Source organism: Zootoca vivipara, chromosome 6 (assembly GCF_963506605.1).
Source record: "Zootoca vivipara chromosome 6, rZooViv1.1, whole genome shotgun sequence".
NCBI lineage: Eukaryota > Metazoa > Chordata > Lepidosauria > Squamata > Lacertidae > Zootoca > Zootoca vivipara.
In genome coordinates this window covers 30645701-30661706 of record NC_083281.1, presented here as the reverse complement: position 1 = coordinate 30661706, position 16006 = coordinate 30645701, and the positions used below count along the sequence as shown (strand labels likewise).

At 45.2% G+C, this 16006-nt stretch overlaps 1 protein-coding gene across 5 annotated transcripts in view; it reads left to right on the top strand.

Annotated features, from left to right (window-relative positions):
* The window catches only part of HIVEP3 (HIVEP zinc finger 3), a 239699-nt gene that overhangs the window by 162207 nt on the left and 61486 nt on the right, over positions 1-16006 (top strand). For 3 of the 5 annotated variants that reach the window (XM_035120904.2, XM_035120894.2, XM_035120903.2), the window contains 3 exons: positions 10680-10765; positions 13334-13394; positions 15664-15846. The gene's annotated coding sequence lies outside the window, so the exon portion shown is untranslated. The other 2 variants (XM_060275721.1, XM_060275722.1) reach the window with 2 other exon arrangements.

Below are 16006 nucleotides of genomic sequence, written 5' to 3'. Positions count from 1 at the left end.
CCTATGTATTAGGGAGGGAGGAGAGAGGGAGAGAAATCTCTCTCCACTTAAAATAAATGTCTCTACCCCAAAGTTAGTAATTAGAGATAAAAATAAATAAATCCATAAGTGTCTGAAAGGCACTGTGATACTAAGGAAGAGCTTTGTTCATGTTTGGTTTGGGGTCCTTTCTGAAAGCAGTCTCCTGGAGATGTGGGTATAGGAAAGAGGATGAGATCTATATGTACATGATGGTTTTCAGATGCTTAGTTTTAACAATTTATTGCTGTTATTTATTGTGTGGCACCCAACAGGAACATTAGTGCTAGGTGGTTGGTTTAAAAAAAAGAAAGAAAGAAAGCTCTGTCCACATCTGAAGCGGAGCCATTGCTGATTTAGACGAGGGGAGAGGACGATTGACAGGTTAGTTCCGTTAATTGGATTTGACCACAGCCATTGAAATGTTTTATTCCTTCCCATTGCAAGGCCCTCTCTCCAGTTGCTTCTTGTACGGTTCGATAGGGTAGCACCCTGGAGTACTGCCACGAAAGCAAATTAAAATGGCAAAGAAAAGCATGTGGTGAAGTCTTCCTGGGATTATACCATTTCACTTGGTACCTATGTGGGGGATATTCCATTTGCTGGCTTATGTACAAACCGTGTGGTTGACTGGAAGCTTTTTTTATTGGCAGGGACTGTCGCTTGAAGAAACTCCAGTCTACATAGGTAAAGGTAAAGGGACCCCTGACCATTAGGTTCAGTCGTGGACGACTCTGGGGCTGTGGCACTCATCTTGCTTTACTGGCTGAGGGAGCCGGCGTACAGCTTCCGGGTCATGTGGCCAGCATGACTAAGTCACTTCTGGCGAACCAGAGCAGCGCATGGAGATGCTGTTTACCTTCCTGCTGGAGTGGTACCAATTTATCTATTTGCACTTTGACATGCTTTCGAACTGCTAGGTTGGCAGAAGCAGGGACTGAGTAACAGGAGCTCATTCTGTCGCAGGGATTGGAACCGCCAACCTTCTGATTGGCAAGCCCTAGGCTCTGTGGTTTAACCCACAGTGCCACCCGCGTCCCCAGTCTACATACCCATCCACAAATGAACAAGTCCCTGCTTCTGGAAAGCTAGCATTTCAGGGACATGGGGTTATGGGGTTAGCTTCTCTCCATTTTGCTGATTTTCAGTGTCCACAGACTTTCTGTTTATATTTTATTTAGGGACTATGCAATTCCCTGCCTCTAGTCTCATGTGTTGTTCTCAAAGAAAGGGCCTTACCATACGATTTCTGTAAGAACAGAATGTATGTTGCCTATCTGGAATGCAGTCAGAGGCTTTGGCATAAGGCTGGGGCTGCACACACACCATCTGTTGAAAGCACATGACACCTCTCCCAAGAATCCTGGGAACTCTAGTTTCCCCGTCACAGAGCAACAATCCCCAGCACCCTTAACAAACTACAGTTCCCAGGATTCTTTATGGAAAGTGATGTGGTTTAATCATATGGTGTATACTCATCCTACCGGTAGTTGTCTATGAGATGGGAAATCTGTGTCTACACTTCAGATCACAGATGAGGCATTTCAGAATTAAATGAGCTTCCAGATTTGTTTGAAAAACATGGCCTAATGCTTGTTGTGTAGCTCGAAAGAGCACAGTTTGTGAGCCAACCTGGATCTTTGTAAGGTAATGTGAGCCTCTGGGGTGCCATTGAATGGGTTGGGACTTGCAGTGACCCACATATTTCTCACTAGTTGTGGTGGGTTTCAGTGGCATGTGATTTTGCTGGGGTTCAATAAGCCACAACCTCACCTCACCCCAGCTTCTGCTCTGAACTACGTATATATTTACCAATGACATGATGCATATTTTCCCCGCTTGATCTGTAACAGAGTTATAGCTTCCCTGGTGGGGCCACTATTTCAATGATGTAAAAGTGACCTCTCTCCTGGACCCCAGGCACTGTGTTTTTGCTCCCTCTAGTGGTTTCAAGGGTGTGTTTAGTTTTGCCAGTAGCAACGTTATCAAATGATGTCATGCCCTCGGCGGATGACCTCATACTTGGTGTGTTGCTTGCTTTGGTTGTAGCTTTGGGCAACTTAGGCAGTATGTCACAACTTCATTTCTCAAATCATAGGCTCGTTGAAAGCTGCATCTTCTCGTTGCGCTAAGTTACCACAAGATAGGAATTTTGATGGGGGGAATATTCAAACATGAGAACACTCATCTGCTTTCCATGGTGGGTTTTTTTGTCTGAGCTACATTATTTATTAGAGAAGGTGGCATATCATTACATTATTAGAGATGGTGGTAAATACTGCAGTGATGGATTCAAGTATCTGTAATTAATCAGGGTGTCCCTACTGTATTGCAATGATCAGTTCAAGTTCTGTACCAGTACTGTAGTATTGGTAGTACAGCACATTACAGTATGGTAGTACCAGTACTGTAATGATAAATTCGGGTACTGTAATGATGGAATCAAGTACCGGGCAATTAATCCAGGGATCACTATCATCATCATCATCATCATCATCATCACTACTACTACAGTGGTGCCTCGCTAGACGAATTTAATTCGTTCCACGGGTCTTTTCTTATAAGGAAAAATTCCCATAGGAATGCATTGAATATATTTTTTTGCCCATAGGAACGCATTAATTGAATTTCAATGCATTCCTATGGGAAACCGCAATTCGCTAGACGAATTTTTCATAAAACGAATTCGTCTAGCGAGGCAACTTCCGCTCGAAAAATCCTTCCGTTAAGCGGAAATTTCGTTAAGCAGGGCATTTGTTAAGCGAGGCACCACTGTACTACTACTCATTTTTCCTGAATGTATATATATTGGTCCTTCACATTTTAGGCACATTTTTAAACACAGTTTCTAAAGATGACTGTGAATAACTGGTGGCTGACTCATATGGCTAAGCCAATCTGTTCTACTGCTGAGTCATGCATTCAGATAACCTTATTTCACCTGTCTTAGGGAATAGATCTCCCACCCGCAGTTGCTTGCTCTATCAAAGTGACCGATAAAAATCTGTCCCAGCAGAGACTGTGCCTTCTTTAGAACCTCGTCGCTCTGCTACTGAACTTCCTTCCAGGTGACCGGAAAGCCGTATGAGGAAAGGTTGAAGGAGTTGGGCATGTTTAGCCTGGAGGAGAGAGGTTGTGATAGGCACCTTTGATTATTTGAAAGGTGGTAAGCATAGATGATGGGAGCACATTTGGATTCTGTTGCTCCTGAAGAGAGGGCCTGCTCCAGTGGGTTTAAGAAAAAAAGGAGGATTTTGACTATATGCTAGGAAGAAGTAGAGACCGGGTGGCTGGGGCTGGTGGGAGTTGAAGTCCAGCTGCATCTGGAGGGCCGCAGATTCCCTGCACTCTGCACTTATTGCAGGTGAAACTCATAAAATTAGAATATCGTCAAAAAGTGCATTTATTTCAACTTAAAAGGTAAAACCAATATATGAGATAGATGCATGACATGCAAAGCAAGATATGTCAAGCCTTTATTTGTTGTAATTGTAATTATTTGTCGTTAGGCGGGTCAATTATAAATGGAATGTAATTAATGAAATGTAATAGCAATGTTTATTTTTGAATTTTTGAAATTATTTGTTTTATTACTGTGGAATTTCCAAAAGAAAGCATTTGTAAAAATTAAAATAAAAATAAAAAAATAATAAGTTGCATTACTGAAATAAATGCACTTTTTGACAATATTCTAATTTTCCGAGTTTCACCTGTATAGTGGTTGGCCACTTTGAGAACAGGATGCTAGACTAGATGAGGCACTGACCTATGATTGGTGGCAGCTCTCCAAGGCTCCAGACTAGGTTGCCAGTTGTCCAGGTCTGACCTGAAGTCTCCATGTTTGCCTGCCCCCACCCCCCGCAAGTGGCAGGTGGAAGGCTTGAATCTACAGAGACCTTTCAGAACAGTGCATTTTGGAAAAAAATGGCATTTCTCCCATTAAGATTCTGTTAGCTAAAAGGATCCTTCGTCTGCTGGGTCTTCTGGTTTTTAATTTGTTGTTGTTGTTGTTGTTGTTGATCAGATGGCTGTCTCTGTTTGAACCACTTTTCAGTTTTTGAACTTCAAGGAGCAGAATTTTCCTCCGCCGACATTCTTACTAGACAGGGACATTGTTCTGCCTGGCTTGGTTTGATTCCAGAGAGACAGCATTCATGGGCTAAGCCTCTGGCTTCCTTGGCGGATGAGAATCTGTATTGTCATAATAAAAAATTAATTAAATGCCAGGCTGTAATTTGGAGCGAATAAAAAGATGTACCTGTAAGAGAGAGAGCTGACATCTGCTCATAGACCCTGAGGACCATTAACGACTCTGGGAATTGGTGGGAGGATCTGGGGGGTCTATTAGCTAGGTTGGATATTGCCTCAGTCTGTGGCAGGGAGGCCTATTATCTTTAATATTTTATAGCGATGCATTTTGGCCATCCTTCCTGTGAGTCATCCTCCACAGGAACCCAGAAGCCTTTTGGGCTGTTTAACTCCTCTAGCCTATTTAAAGGTAGACACTAAATCTTGCAGATGAAGTATTTGCCGCGCCGCGCCAAGCAGGAAACGTCTTTTTCGGTTTCAGCCGCTACAGGCCCCGTAAGTGGCAGAGACGTTTGGATTAGTCATAGAGCCACAGGGCTCTCAGATCTGAACTGCTATTTAGACAATGCTCCAACTAATGGAGTACAGGAGTTCAGCAGTTAACCCCGAACTAAGGCTTAATTGGCAGGGCTGTTTAATTGCTCGTTGAGCTGCTGATAGCAAGCGAGTCTCAGGTGAGAGCTGGCTCATGTTGGAAAGGCGTAAAATTTTAGCATGGAGAGTTGGGAATGAACGGCTGTAGGACAGTCTAATACAGGCATAGGCAAACTCGGCCCCTCCAGATGTTTTGGGACTAAAACTCCCACCATCCCTAGCTAACAGGACCAGTGGTCGGGGATGATGGCAGTTGTAGTCCCAAAACAGCTGGAAGGCCGAGTTTGCCTATGCCTGGTCTAATATCTATAATAATGCACAGGTCTTAGGCAAGGGAAGGAGCCTGTGGGACAATTTTACACACACACACACACACACACACACACACACACACACACACACAGCAAACTCAGTTCTCCAAGTGCCAATTCCTACATAGCAAACCACTCACAGAAGCGGCAGGCTTGGGTGAACCTAAACATTTGGAAAACTACCCAAAAAAATGGCAAATGTTTTAAGGGGGGCCAAGATTCGTGCTCAGTGGGCATGGAATGTTGCTTCACTCCGTATGTGTTGGGAGGTGGGCAGAAACGTAATGGAGTATGTAGGAAAAGGGAATGGCTGGCTGGAACTTTCAACAAGAACATTCTACATTGCAATGTTTTATGCAGGTCCCATTTTCTGGGGTCTATTGGTGAAGGATCTCCTCACATGACACTGGCAAATACGTCGACCTCTCTCAAGAACAATTCTTTTAGAATATCCTGCCTTGGGTTTTATGCGGTGAACTAGTCAACAATTAACTGGATTCTGTTGTAAGGTCAGCTGAAAAATTCAGGAGACGGAATAGATAGTCTTGGGTTCAGGACCCATCTTTTCTTTGAACTCAGGAAGTGGCTTGACAAGTTGCTGACTCTCAGCCTTAAGATTATGAAAGGGAGAGAGAGAGGGGGGGGAATAAACATGCCCCATCTCAGTGGGATTTGGGAGGGTTTTAGTTTTTATTTTTGGAATGCAATTTGGTATTTGCCAATGAAAAGCAAAGTATATACACATGAGCAGTAGTAGGGAAATTTGTCAGGGACAGGAGAGGAGTGATATTCTGAGACATTTTCTCATGGGTGGCTGGATAGACCCATTTTGTCTGGTGAAGATCTAGGGGGCCAGCGTCAACAGTGTAAAGGAGCCACTAGTAGTAGCATTTTGAAAAGAAAAAAATGGAAACAAGCAGCATGGTGAGAGTTTAAGCAGAGAAAGATTGTGGGAGAGGTGTTTAACCTTGTTTCCGCCTGTTATTTGTGGGTTCTAATTCACACACACACACACACACACACACACACACACACACACAAGGAGGTTTTTAAAACGAACGTTTACCATATTTTTAATCCCACAGAGGGGTTTAAAATCAAGAAATTGTGGGTGTGGGGAAACAGTTAGGTAGGGTTGCCATGTTTCAAAAAGTAAAAACCAGTTCACCCCAAATAGGAAGCCCCCAAAATTGTTGAGGTTTTTTTTTTAATTTTTCGATCGACTTTCCTAAGATCCAGTACAAAGCACCACCTTTCGAAAATCCTCCCTGGATGTCAATTCTGCCTTGGAAATCCCGGTACTGTCCGGACGTATGGCAGCCCTAGGCTACCTGCCACTTCTCAGCTCCAAATCCCCACCCCTTGCAGATTTGTATGTTTGCTCTCGATTTGTTGATCAGACCACTTTTCCTACTCACTGTCCCTGCTTAGTAGTTTGCCACTAAGTACTTTGGGGAAGATGGAAGCCAATGGAGGTGGGTGGGCCTCTCTAATTGGCGAATCCACAAAGCTGAGCATACTGTGGAAAGGAGGATGCTTGCCTTTCCTGCAGAGAGGATAAATCATTTCCCCTTATTTATTAATCGCGCTGCTTCATAAGCATAAGAACCACTTAAAATCCATTTTCAGGCGGTAATTGAATTACATGTGCTCCTCGTTTGCCGATTCTCTCTGTTGGCGTAATATTACAGACCATCTCACGTCAGTTCAGACGCATGTGATTTGGACCGAGGAAGGAACAAAGGTGAGACTAAACCACCTGCGGTGGTGGTGAGCCTGTGATTGGCCTTAGCGTCCTTGGGCTTGCTGGCTAAATTGCACCCAGGAGGGGCTCGATCCTGGCCAGGACTGTGCCATTTTGTGGGGCGATTGGGGATTTAATCCTTTGCCCCACCGCAGTTCTGATCACCGATATACCCCACCTACCAGTGGTGACTGATGCTCATTGGGCAGAAGGCAGAGAGGCCAACAGGAGCTAGAGCCAATGACAGCTAGAGCCCGCTAATTTTACTTTTGTTCCCATCCTCCTCTGTGCTCAGGACGAAAAACATAGGGAGCTGCCTTATCCCAAGTTCAGACTTTTAGTCCATCTAGCATTGTCTGCAATGACTGGCAGCAGCTTTCCAGGATTTCAGATGGGAGATTTCCAGCCCTACCTGGAGATGCCAGGGATCAAACGTGGAACCTTCTGCATGCCAAGCAGATGCTGTACCACTGAGCTACAGTCTTTTTGCAAGCGACTCTGAGATCTGTAGCATAGCAGCATAGCATCTGCTATGCAAGCAGGAGGTTCCTGGTTCAACCCTCAAGCATCTCCAAGTAGGGCTAGGAGTAGGGTGTAAGGGGCAGTGGTTTCCATCCCATCCTGGGTTCATATTCCCATGTTCATATATATATATATATATATATATATATATATATATATATATATATATATATAATATTTGTGGGTCAACTTGGAGGTATTATTGTTCTCTGTTCAAAAGGCCAAGGTATAAATATTTCTAAATAAAGAAGCAAAAATGTCATTGCTTTCAATTTGATATATGCCAGCAACAAATCACCTGCTGAAACTGTAAAAGCCAATAACAATGCTTCAAGGGCTGTTTCCAATAATCTTGTCTACCGCCTGCAAGGGCTGATAAGCTAAGGAAGTTTCCTTTTGATAGGATTTCAGCACCAAGGCACTTGGTTTGAAGTGATATTTCAACTGCTGGTCCAAGTGCAGCTATAGTAATTTTCAGCTCGTGGGGGAGAAAGTTGCCTTCTTTGAGTCACTACTATGTACCAAAATAGGGAAGCAACATTATAAAGAGGTAGCACAGAAACTCTATTTAAAGACTGCGCTATGAATACACTGCCAATTCAGGTTTTCTGGTCTCCCCACCCCTCCCCTTAGTTTGATCTGTTAAAACAAAGTCAACGTTGTTTGTAGGCTGCTTAGAAAAATAGCCTGCCGTGAATCTCTGGACCTAGAAGTGTCCAAAGAGGCCTGCTGCATCAGGCCCACAAGCAGGTCCTGAGTGTGACATGGATTCTGTTGCTGGCAGATCCCCCCCCCTCCAAACAACCATGGTTTGTAAGGTCAGACATCACACCTAACCATAGTTAAGCTTCCTGTTTGGCAAGATGTCTGAACTGAGCCAATGGCACCCAAATGCCTGAAGAAGACCATTAAGAGCAGGGGCATCTGAACTGGCTGGTACATAACTGGCAAGAGTTCTTCTGTAAACTCCCAAGCAAAACAGCTTGTGGAATAATGGAACAAGAAGATCACAAACTGCCAAATGCCATGGTAATAAAAGCCCATGCGCCAGACACATTTTAATTCACATTCCATCTTTGAAATCTATTGCCTTTTTTTGTCACATTAAGGGAGGAAAGCGGAATCAATTAAAAGGCAAGGGAAAGTAAAAACAGAAACAGCCACTAAGATCCTTTTATGGCCTCACTAAAATGACAAAGTGGTCTCTCTTCAGCTGAAGTTCTCTTAACACCTCCCCTTTGTCAGGAATGCAGAGATAAGAGGGAGAAATGAATGCCAAGTAAAATGCAATAGATTTGGGTCTCAATTCTCTGGCCTTGAGACGCTACCTAACCCAGGATGCAGAAAATGCTACCCCCCATTGCAATCCAATACCCCTTTCACCGAATATTTTGTGTTGATTTCAAGATACTACCCTGTTTCTCATATTTTAAGACATACCCATAAAATAAGCCATAGCAGGATTTTTAAGCATCCAAGGAATATAAGCGATACCCCGAAAATAAGACATAGTGATAGGCACAGCAGCAATACCGGCCATGGCAGGAGGAGGAGGAAAAATATAAGACATCCCCTGAAAATAAGCCATAGTGTGTTTTTTTGAGGAAAAAATAAATATAAGACATGCCTTATAATATGAGAAACACGGTAATTTGTTTTATTGCTTTTTTAATAATTCTATTAAATTTGTTTTGAGTTGCGTTGCCAACACAGGGCTTAGATTAGTTTTAAAATTTATTTCTGAAATGTATATATCCCAACTTTCCTCCAAGGAACTCAAGGTGTAGACAACCCTAGCTTGCGTCAACCCTCCAGCCCTTTAGGGCAAGGATAGCCACAAAATGTTATTGGACTACATCATCTCTGACAGTTAAAGTTAAAGAGGTCATCCTGGCTGGGGTTTATGGGAATTGGAGTCCAACAACATCTAGAAGGCACCATTCCTGCGTTGGTGCAACCAACCTTTAGTGGGCAACTTTTTTCTTAGTGTTGAGGGTTAAACTGCTGGAGAATGCATGCTGGTGGTGGGCAGGGCCTGAAGCCAGGAATGGGTGGGGCTAGAATGAAAAGTAGGCAGGGCCACTTCTTGCCAGAAGTCTGAACTGATTGACTGAAGAGTACTTTTGAAATAAGGTGGAGGGCCTCACATTGCCTCTCCTTGCTTTAGGGCAGGCATAGGCAAACGCGGCCCTCCAGATGTTTTGGGACTACAACTCCCACCATCCCTAGCTAACAGGGATGATGGAAATTGTAGTCTCAAAACATCTGGAGGGCTGAGTTTGCCTATGCCTGCTTTAGGGAGACAGAATCCTGGTACTGTTAAGTAGATTGCACCCTTTAGATGCAGAAGGTTTTCAGGTTTGATCCCCAGAATCTACAGTTAAAGAGGTCAGGTAACAGGTATCGGAGCGGGACCCAGGTGGCGCTGTGGTTAAACCACTGAGCCTAGGGCTTGCTGATCAGAAGGTTGGCGGTTCGAATCCCTGTGACGGGGTGAGCTCCCGTTGCTTGGTCCCAGCTCCTGCCAACCTAGCAGTTCGAAAGCACGTCAAAATGCAAGTAGATAAATAGGTACCACTACAGCGGGAAGGTAAACGGCGTTTCCATGTGCTGCTCTGGTTCGCCAGAAGCGGCTTTGTCAAGCTGGCCACATGACCTGGAAGCTATACGCCGGCTCCCTCGGCCAATAATGTGAGATGAGCGCGCAACCCCAGAGTCGGCCACGACTGGACCTAATGGTCAGGGGTCCCTTTACCTTTACCTTTAACAGGTATCGGAAACATTGGAAACATATCATATAGTGATTTGGATCCTTGGTCAATCCAGCTCAGTGTTGTCTGCACTGACTGGCAGCAGCTCTTCAGAGTTTTCAGGCAGGGAGCTCTCCAAGACCTACCTGGAATTGGCCCTGGAACCTTCCACATGTGATCTTTTCTCTGAGATCTTTTGGAGAGTGGCTGCCAGCCTGAGTCCCCCACACTAAGTTAGATGGACACATAGTATAAGCCAATTCCTTACCACCTGCTTAATTGCAGCTAGAGGTCTGTTTGAGGCCAACTTCTTTTGTGATGCTTCCCCTGGTCACTTAGTGCGGGTAGGTCCACCGCCACACGTTTGATCACAGACATGCGCACCTCTGCGACTGTCAACTCATTGCGTGGGGTTCAGCATCTCTCTATGGAAAAAGGCAGCTTGTTGGGATCAAGTCTGTGTTTTAAGGTTTCCACTTCTCTCTCTCTCTCTCTCTCTCTCTCTCTCTCTCTCTCTCTCTCTCTCTCTCTCTCTCTCTGTGTGTGTGTGTGTGTGTTCTGTTCTGCACCCAAAGGTTTGTCCGTGGTTGAAAACAATGTTTCCTTTTAAATGTGTTTCTCTGATTGCTATGCACTTTTGATGTTTTGCAGGCTGAATCAAGCCCTTCAGAAATAAAAAGATAAAATAAATAAAGGAAAAAGCAAACACCGTTCGAGCTGCAGAAATCAAATTCGTTGTAAGTATTCCTCACCCTACTGCCATTAAACGGAGCAGGGGTGTGAGTGTTTTTGTGTGTTGTTGTTGATCAAGGCACTGTTGCATTCGGTTTGCACCAGTTTGTGCTGGTGAGGTCTTGGGTGAAATATTTACAGTCTGCTCAATGAGTTCTACCAAGGCCGTAGTGTCTTGGATTTGTTTGTTTGTTTGTTTGTTTGTTTGTTTGTGTGTGTGTACTCTTATGTGTTTAATGTGCAATACCGTATTTTCCCGTGTATAAGACGAGCCTTTTTGACCCAAAAATGAGGTTCAAAATTTAGGCTTATCTTATACATGGATAGTGCTGGGGGGGACGACGACGCACAAATGGTTTTTTGGTGTGAGCCCGAGATTGTAAGTGGTGATTGGTTGCTTGGTTGTTGGGGGGTATGTGCCCAAAATCGCTCACCCGCCAGAAGACAGAGCACAACCACTCACATTGCTTACAATTGCCGCTTACAATCTCAGCCTCGCACTTCATTCCGACGGGTGAGCGATTTTCGCCATCTCCCCCCCCCCAACAATCAAGCGGCCAATAGCCACTTAAAAACTCTGCTTGCTGCTGCGGCAGGCAATAGACAGCTGTGGGAGTGTGATTGGCGGCCGCTTACAATCTCGGGCAAGAAGGAGGGCTAATGGCGGCGATCAGGCAGCTGCGACGTGAGTGGTTGTGTGCTGTATTCTGGCAGTTGAGCGATTTTCGGGATTCCTCCCCACAACAATCAAGCAGCCAATGCCGAAAATCGCTCACCCATCGGAACCCGAGAATGTAAGCGGCAATTGTAAGTGGCGCAAGCGGTTCATAGCTGCCAAGTTATCCCTCATTTTAAGGGATTTTCCCTTATGCTGAATAGGCTTCCTCGTGAGAAAAGGGAAAACCTGGCAGCTATGAAGCGGTTGTGTGCTGCCTTCTGGCGGGTGAGCGATTTCCAGCATTCCCCCCAAATAATCTCCCTCAAAAGCTCAATCCCCCCTATTTTCTAAATGTTGAGGCCCCCAAATTAGGGGGTGTCTTATAGACGGGGACGTCTTATAGATGGAAAAATACGGTATTTTACATGGTCATTGTTTACCACAGAAATGACATCGTAGAAATAAGGCAAGATGAAGCCACCCTAGGAATCACTGGTTACTTCCCAGTACGTTTCCGAGCACAATTCAAAGTGTTGGTGTTGACCTTTAAAGCCCTAAACGGCCTTGGCCCAGTATACCTGAAGGAGCGTCTCTACCCCCACCATTCAGCTCGGACACTGAGATCCAGCGCTGAGGGCCTTCTTGCGGTTCCCTCATTGCGAGAAGTGAGGTTACAGGGATCCAGACAGAGGGCCTTCTCGGTAGCAGCACCTGCCCTTCCATCAGATGTCAAGGAAATAAGCAACTATCTTAATTTTAAAAGACATCTGAAGGCAGCCCTGTTTAGGGATGCTTTTAATATTTAATGCTGTATTGTTTTAATATTCGATTGGGAGCCGCCCAGAGTGGCTGGGGAGACTCAGCCAGGTGGTCGGGGTATAAATATATTATTATTATTATTATTATTATTATTATTATTATTATTATTATTACTTGGGCTGAGCTGAAAACTCTTTTGAGAACTCCCTCCAGTCCAGTCTGGGAGTTGTGTGTGCTTGGGCCTTGGAACTGTCCCCAGGCACATACGATCATTAGAAAAGCCTTGGTGGATTCAACTGAAGGTCTATCTGGTCCAGCCTCCTGTTCTCACAATGGGTAATCAGATTGCTGTGGGAAGCCTGCAAGCAGGACCTGAGAGCACAACACTCTCTCCCCACTTGCGATTCCCAGAAGCTGGCATTCAGAGGCGTACAGTCTCTGACGGTGGAGGTAGGACATAGCCATTATGGCAGCTGGGAACCAATAGACTTAGCTTCCATGAGGATAGGAATGCCCAGGGCCAGCCCCTGTGACAGGAGGTAGAAAGTTAATCATGCCCTTTATTTTCATCTACTCTGAGTATGAGCAACATTGAACACAACTCTCAGTTAATTCCCCAGGTTTCACATTCCTCAAATGTTCTCGGTTTCAGAAATGCACGGTTGCTTTGAGACAAAACAGCAATATGTATTTAAATGCAGTTTTTTGTCTATGCTTATATATATATACAGATTAATGTGGAAACAGGATGGAACAGATTTGAGTGTGAATTCACGTGAGAGTCAAGAAATAGACTGATACACCCATCCCTGGTTGAGTCACAGATTGTTGGGTTGGCGGAAGCAGCTGTTGGCCATTGATTGATTTAAATGAGTGTCTTGTTGCCACAGATGTTTATTAAAAGAAGTGTCTGTGGCACGAGCAATGGACTGAAGGTGTTGGACAGCAACTCCCATGATCCCTGTCCATTGGCTCTCCTGCTAGCTGAGGCTGATGGGAATTGGTATCCAGCAGCATCCTAAGAGCACTATGTTGCTTGCCTCTTATTGCATCAAATGGCCGACGGGTCTTCACATCTTTGCAAACCGCCCCCCCCCCCCGGCAGTTGGTTAAAAGTGAAGCAAACATGAAGCAAATTGTTTTTCTCTTTCCATAGAAACGATGAGCCTGGGGACGTTACAATGACGCCGCTATCTACGATGCTTCACGGTTTGAAGGTTAGCAATTACTCAGGGAAATGATTAGAAATCACCATCTAGGAACATCGGCAAGTGCCTCATATCAGGTCAGGTTGTTTCCCCAACTAGCTCGATATTTCACCTTCCTTGGCTGGCAGTGGTTCTCCAGAAGTTCATTTAGGTGGGTCTTCTACATTAATGATGATGATGATGATGATTTATTTATACCAGGCATCCCCAAACTTTGGCCCTCCAGATGTCTTGGACTACAATTCCCATCATCCCAGACCACTGGTCCTGTTAGCTAGGGATCATGGGAGTTGTAAGCCAAAACATCTGGAGGGCCGCAGTTTGGGGATGCCTGATTTATACCCTTCCCATCTGGCTGGGTTTCCCCAGCCACTCTGGGCAGATTCCAACAAAAGATTAAAAATACATTAAAACATCAGTCATTGAAAACTTCCCTAAACAGGGCAGCCTTCATATGTCTTCTGAACGTCAGATAGTTGTTTATTTCCTTGACATCTGATGGGAGGGTGTTCCACAGGGCGGGCGCCACTACCGAGAAGGCCCTCTGCCTGGTTCCCTGTAACTTCGCTTCTCGCAGTGAGGGAACCACCAGAAGGCCCTTGGCGCTGGACCTCAGTGTCCCAGTTGAACGATGGGGGTGGAGACGCTCCTTCAGCGTTCAGGATTTCTGTATTTTAGAATTTCTGTTTTGTTGGAAGCCGCCCAGAGTGGCTGGGGGAACCCGGCCAGATGGGCGGGGTATAAATAATAAATTATTATTATTATTATTACTGGGCACTTGACTCCTTAGATAGGAGTTGCCAAGGACTGAACCTGGGACCTTTTGCATATGAAGTGCGGGGACTGCCCCTGAGTGGTGGCCCCAGCCCTCTGTAGCTGCCCCAAATCGACTATGGACAAACATGTCAGAAAACAGTGGTGTAGATTGGGTGGGGAACCTCGGGGGAGGGGGCAAAAGCAGCCCTCCAGGCCTCTCTGTCTAGCCCTCAGGGTTCTCCCCAGGCTACACAGCCCCCGCCCCCGCCTTGCTCCACAACCCCCTCAAGTCATTTTGCCTATCTGGAACATGTTGCTGAACTGTGATAATGCCTCTTGCTTGCCTGAGTAGAGAATGGAGAGGTGTGTTTGTACATGTACAGTATCTGGAAACCTCTGATGTTCATGTGGCCAGAACTGTACAAAGGTAAGTTGTCATCCCCACTTTTGCCTGTGGCCATGCACACTACTGCTGTGCAGCCCTCAAAATGTTCCCTATGAGGGGATGTGGCCCTCAGGATGGAAGAGGTTCCCTAGCCCTGATCTGGAGGGACCAGCTTGGAGGGACCTTCATAGGGGTTCAATCTATGGGATGCCTATTTAACATTTATAAACCACACGTGTGATAAACGCCAACCCTACAGCCTTATCCTAACCATGTTTACCTGGAAATAACTCTTGCTGATTGTACAAGCCACAGCTCCATAAGTCTGATATCATAAAGATCGACTTTATGTGATATCATAAAGATGATGAGACCACATTCTGCATTTGCGTATTTTCTGTTATTAAAGACCTTCCATGTTGGTCCTTTTCCTGCCTTTTCCAGGCAAACCCCAGAGCAGCACCTATTTGTCCCTTCGGTTGGATAAGGTTTCTGACATTAATGAGAGAACAGGATTTTCTTTAAATGGGGGGGGGGGGAATGCAAATATCTAACCTATAAAGTTGTCCAGCTCACAGCAGCTGCAGACAGCGGGACGGAATCAATGTTAATTTTGAGTAATCAAATGCAGGTGACTGTTTACAGTCTGAGGTCATCTTGGCTGTGCATGTTTTCTGGAATACATCTACTACCCTGGATTATGTTTGTTAGCACTTTTTAAGAAGAGTGTGCCTGGTGTGTGTGTGTGTGTGAACTTAACTGCAATAAGTCTGCCTAGGATTGCTGCCAGGAAGCATGATCCACTGCCTGCTTATGCAAAAAGGGAGTTCCAATGGCTTCCGTTCCATGGGGGAAGGACTTTCCCTCAGTGATAGAGCACCTGCTCGGCATGCAGAAGGTCCCAGGTTCAATCACTGGCCACTCCAGGTAGGGCTGGGAAAAACTCTGGAGAGCCACTGCCAGTCAGTGCAGACAGTACTGAGCTAGATGGACCAATGGTCTGACTTGCTGGGGGCAGCTTCCTGTGTTCCTCCTATGTACTCTTGAATATCGGATTGCTTTAAAACCTAATGAATGCAAACAGTCGCAATTGTGTGTTTGTGTGTGTTTTCACCTCTTCGACAAATGTCGTTGCAGGATTGTGATCGGCCCGATTCCCGAGGTCTCTGAACGGCAAAGTGGTAGAAGAGGAAAGCAAAGAAGGAATCGGTGCGCCAGGGCACACATGCAGAGAGAAACAGAGGACTGCCGAGTGCTGTTTTTCCAAGCCAAGGAGAAAGATGGCTGCGAGATGAGCATGGGAGCCTCACGTTTACCAAGGTTTGCATGAGAAAAAGGACCCGAGGCAGTGTTCTGGGTTGCTTCTCCTCTTTGAAAGCTTGCCACCATCAACGGTGATAAAAATGGCCCCCTTTAAAGCCTCTGCAAAATCCACAAGGAAAATATTTGGACTACAGGTTTTGGATAGTTTTCCTGCTTT